The sequence below is a fragment of the Diadema antillarum genome, unplaced genomic scaffold (assembly GCF_040938485.1).
Source record: "Diadema antillarum isolate AM-2024a unplaced genomic scaffold, OU_Dant_1.0 seq00000183_RagTag, whole genome shotgun sequence".
NCBI classification, from domain to species: Eukaryota; Metazoa; Echinodermata; class Echinoidea; order Diadematoida; family Diadematidae; genus Diadema; species Diadema antillarum.
This window is the reverse complement of record NW_027271250.1, coordinates 1,366,925-1,372,335: the sequence shown is the minus strand read 5'-3', so window position 1 is coordinate 1,372,335 and position 5,411 is coordinate 1,366,925. Positions and strand designations below refer to the sequence as shown.

General features: G+C 38.5%; 1 long non-coding RNA gene across 1 annotated transcript; it reads left to right on the top strand.

Moving 5' to 3' along the window:
• The first annotated feature begins 1,831 nt into the window (after positions 1-1,831).
• LOC139728544 (uncharacterized) lies at positions 1,832-3,464 on the top strand. The gene is made up of 3 exons (XR_011710817.1): positions 1,832-2,038; positions 2,488-2,632; positions 3,415-3,464. It is a non-coding gene; the product is annotated as an uncharacterized lncRNA (long non-coding RNA).
• Positions 3,465-5,411: the final 1,947 nt, after the last annotated feature.

The following is a 5,411-nucleotide window of genomic DNA, read 5'->3' as shown; positions in this document are numbered from 1 at the left end:
TGTTGCATAAAACCCTTACCGCTGGACTTACCGCTCCTTTCTAGCGGTAAGTCTTCAAATCAGCGGTAAATTTTATATTCCTTGATGCTGATTGGCTGTGACGCCTAATTTTGACGGTAGTTACCATTGAAATTCAATGGTACTCTCTAAAAAATTTCGAGTGAATAATTCACTCCTCGGAAGGAGTGAATAAAATTTCACTCAATTAAGAGTGACTTTCACTCGTTGTCGAGTGAATTTCACTCTTGTAACGAGTGAAATTTGTGTGAAACCCATTCGCCGAGTGAATTCCGAGTGAAAATTAAGCCGAGTGAATTCTGAGTGAATACATAATTAAACGCATTTGGCTAGGCCAATAGAAATTGAGAATTCCCCTGTCATGTGTTTACTCTAAGCCAATCACCAGCCGCAATTTCCCCTGGCTTGGGCGCGGGCAGGTTTACCTGAAGAGCGACGCGTCGCCTGTGCGTGGACTGTGACACTGTGTGCAATTGCGTGCTGTGTGCTAGCTGTGCGTGTATTATGCATAGGATCACAGATTTACGTGCGTTTAAGTGCAATCGTGAGAATCTGAGCCTGGATGTCGTGATGGACGGGAGAAAATGTCTGTCTTCAAATTGAGTGGGGCGGAGATATTATTCACATTTCTGAAGGTAAGCAAACCGTAGATATATCTAATTATACCTCTCCGTAAACGACCATTTATGTAAGTTACCTTTAGGGTTCTATACGAATAACCCCGGGCCCGTACTGGCGCTCCTTCGAACAATTAATGTACAATGGTTTGTACACAGTTAGCTATATGGGGCTGGTCATACCCGATAGAACACCTTACGAACAGCTAGAATCCGAGGCCGAAACTCAGCTGATGGTACACGCTAGGTGTTGGGATCTGATAATACGTGTCGAGTCTTGAGACAACACTTTAATTGTACACGTTGGGATCTAGGGCTTGAACTATTCCAAAAAAAAAAAAAAAAATGAGTGATGAATGAAACTTTAGTCGTTAGTCATTGAATTGACATTCGAAGCACATTCTTCATCACACAGAGATTACTGTGGTCGAGTGTAGAGATCGAACTTTTAGGGTCCTAACTGTTACTAAGCTGTGCTAACTAAAGCAATACATTAGAAGCGCCTAGCGCCAGACACGTACTCTACATTGCTATTGTTGAGTTGACAGCCGAATCACTGACACTGGTCTGTGTTGCCAGATGAGATGGTGATCTCGATCAGTACGGTAATAAAGAATGGTGAAATTTGGTGATTTATGATTATTGTTCATTATATACACTGTATGTAGTAAAATGGACTTTTATTTGCCGCTACATTTGAGCATCCAAACAGCTGGGAGAATACCACGTACCGTGGGTACACTAGCTCCCACGTCATGTGTCGTGATCATCTGCTACTGTACTAGGTAAGAAGTATGATGCATGTACGGTACTGTTCGTGTTAAGTGTTGGTCCACTGTGACATCACACTTCTAGCTGAAGATCATCGTGCTCACACATCATGGAGATCGATCCCCCTTGTAGCAGACGATGACTGGTACTATTTTCAACATTGTTTTTTATGAAAGTTACAGGTGACCTTAGGTATTGAAATTTGGCAGAGATCATCTTTGGGTCTTTATAAATTCTAACATTAAATATGCTGATGTAGCTAAAAAAGTTAGGCCTACTAGCTTTTGTATTGGTGCTCACTGCAACAAGAGAACTAACAACTGCATATTGTCTTGTGGAAATGAGTTCTTAAACCATTTCTGAACCTTGTGTTTTCATACTTTCCTCCAGATAAGGACGTAGACATGACAGGAACTCGGTGTAGGGGTCATCATTTGGAGAACAAAGACAGATATTGATAGCTGTACAGTCTCTGTCACACGAAGAGGGTGCAGATCACCAGATTGCAAAGTACCAGATGTGGTCATACAACGACTAGCCATTGAATTCAGGGTTGACGAATGCTGGAAACACCGGGCCAACATCAGCGAAGGAGCCTCTGAGATATGGACTTCCATTGCATTAACCCTGCTGTAAGCTATTCTGTTGTTTTCCACAATGATTAATGAAGGGAGACTAGTTTGAAATTGATTTATATTTATTGTACATTCTAGAGTCTTAGTAATCATAAGAGGCTACATTAAGAGACTGAATGCTTGGTTGTTTTTATTTTGTTTGAAGAAATGATTTTCAAGATACTTCATGGAGCAGTTTTGGAGCTGTCCTTCCCTCTGACAATGAATGTCTTGACAGGTTAGTACTTGTATTTAAGAAAAATGTGTACCGTGTACTTGCCATATCGACAGAAGTGAAAACCATGTTATGGTCAGTCTTGAGTTGTGTAAGTAGAGCTGTTGCTTATGTCAAATATGTATGTTAAATGATTTTGCTCTTCAAGTTTATAATGTAAACTGGAGGAACCTACTATCCTCATGCCATTTGTATTATTCATAAAACCATTAAATTTTACTTATTTGCCCAGGAATTCAACACACACATCACTTCAAGGGGGAAGAGATACTTCAAAAGCTGAGGGAAGGAGTTCTGACTGTTCCGAGGAGACATCTGCACATCAAGATCATTGCAGCATATTTGTTGTTGAAAATGGAAGCAGAAAACTGTACAGCGTAAGTTCAATTATTTACAATATTATTATTATTCATATACATGTATTATTATTATAATTTGAAAATTGGTCTGGAATACCAGTTTCCCATTGTTATGTCTTGTACTACAATGTACATTTCCATCCAATATATAACCATGTAATTTGCCTGTTCATTTGTTTTTGTTTTGTTTTTTGTTTTTGGTCTTCTCAAGTATAGAGAAAAGCAGACTAAAATTTGCCCCCCCCCCCCCCCCCCAAAAAAAAAAAAAAAAAAAAAAAAAAAAGGAAAGAAAGTAGAAGGGACCGGTAAGTATAACATTGTTAATGAAGTGATGGTTATAGATTTAAAAATAAAGACTGGTATACTTGTATGAAACATGTAAACAGAGTGTACGTACAAAACTCCACGCTGACTTATTTTCGTGGTAGCCCCATCAGGCCACATGTATATTGATTTGATAATAGTCCCAATACTTATGATTTAATCATCACAATGATTAATAAAAAAGTGGGAGTTGATGTGCCATGAAGTTCAATGGATAATCACATCTTGTATAAATTTTTTCTACTAACTGTGCACATTCACACTTAACCTATCTGCATGAAATTTGACTGATATCTGGCTCAAGTAGCAATAAATGTACTTGAAACAGTGGTACTGAATAGCAATAGAAATTAATGCCAAGAAAAAAAAACATAAAAATAGTTCAGCCCCTTAAAAGATTAAAATGAGGGCCAAATTTTTGATGTTTGCGTCGTAGAATATGATTAACATTTTTCTTGCTTTCTTTTTAAATTCAGATACCAAGTAGTGAGCAAAGGATGTTGTAGCCAAGGCAGTTGCGATGCAGTACCCCACTTTGTGAGATACCACACAAGGTGCAAAAGGACATGTAAGTTTATATTCGTAAGTTTATGTGATCTACAACTTTTTTTGGCCCTCTTTAGCAGAAAGATTAAGTGACGTACATGGTATCTTATTCATCTAGCTTGCAAAAACTTCAACATTTTCAACTTTTCTCAAGAGCTAGTGGACAGAATTAAGCAACCAAACGAGGAGTTGATCATCCTTGTTTAGTTAGGGGGCAAGGACCCAAAGTTTTTCAGATTATGGACATGACCCCCCCCCCCCCCCCCACACACACACACACACACACACAAAAAGGCCTTTACAGGGAAATTGCATCTATTTCTTAATTAACTCATTGTGCAATAATATACAGGCAATGTGGGGATTGTGATGTACCTTCTCATAGATGTCTATTAAAGTTGTGTGCAGATTGGCCTGATTCCATGACTTAGGTTCGATGAACGTTAACTTCAACGTAACGTAATGTAACTTAAGTTCCAACATGCCATTTGCGCCGTTAATTTATAATAAACCTATTCTCGTTTTCTTCCATAAGAATGCCACTACATGTATTTCTACTGCTATCAGATCTTCATCAGTTATAGTCAACTCTGTGCCAAAGTCAAATTTGTTGAGACTCAAGAAAAAGCTTTGACTTACAATGCATTTTTATATTTCAGGAGTATACCTGTATGGCAAGGATCATGGATTCCTTCAGTATCGTTTGAAGACCTTGAGGAGCTATGACACCACACATCACCTCAAGCAGAGAGAGAGAGGGAGAGAGTAGTTGCAGCTCCCACCAAGCCCCTGACCGAGCACCATTCCAACGTTAGACTAGAAGCCCAATGAGAAGAGACAGCTACCATCGGTGTATAGGTCTAAATACCCTTGCTTTTTCCTCTTTTGAGATACAGCATATGCTCCTCTGACGTTGGAACTTACATTCGTGTTGAAGAGTCAGCCTCATCAGGCTCAGCGGTAGTTTAGCATGAAGCTGTTACCAGGATGTACTGCAGCACTTCAACATTAAAAGTAGAACAGGGCTCACCGATGAAAAGAGTTTGTTGCATAAAATGTGTGATTGTTAATGTTTTAAATTGTTGATTGTTGTATATTCTAGTAACTGAAAATAGTTTTGACTTATATAGTCAAAAAAATCTCCTCTTCATGGCCACATGTTAATCAATACATTCATCTGTGAGGTGTTCCAAGCATATCAAAGAATGTTTGGCCACACACAGCTTGGCATTCCGAATGATACGAATCTGGCTGCGCTCATGATTAAGCACCCCCTTCTCTCCAGGTAATTCTGACTTGCTTTAATAAAACCTTTTTATGGTCTAATATTCAAGAGAGAAAACTGTTGACAGACACTCATATGTAATTTTTTTTCTTTCCCTCTTTTTTTTTTTTTTTTTTTTTTGGGGGGGGGGGGAAATGCTACAAATAGCAGCTAAATAGTAGAATCTTCCAATGGTCATCCATGCTCTTGGGATGAAGATCATGTCTCCATGTTGTGATTAAGTTACCACATACCTTTGTCACCCCTTTGATTAGCATTGATGCAGTACAATATGCATGTGCTCAAATTTATTGCATCCATCTTCTTTGGAGTAGGGGGAAAAATCTTTTAAAAAAATAAAACAAAATTGATGGGAATCATTGATCCCTAGGGTTACGGGACCCAGAGTTATTTTGTACATTTTCACCTTTATGTAATTGATGTACTGTACTTTGAAAAACTTGTGGGTAGAAGCTCAATTGGTTCAACTTCTTTTTCCACGAAACATCTGCAGCCCATCATTGATAAATCCACGGCATTAGAGTAGATGGAGTTACTAGTAAATAGATTAGTTCTCTAACGTGCAAAGTCAAACTTATGGATAATTCTTCCCTTGATCTCGTAACAAATTATTTAGATAACCTGCAACTGACAATCATATTT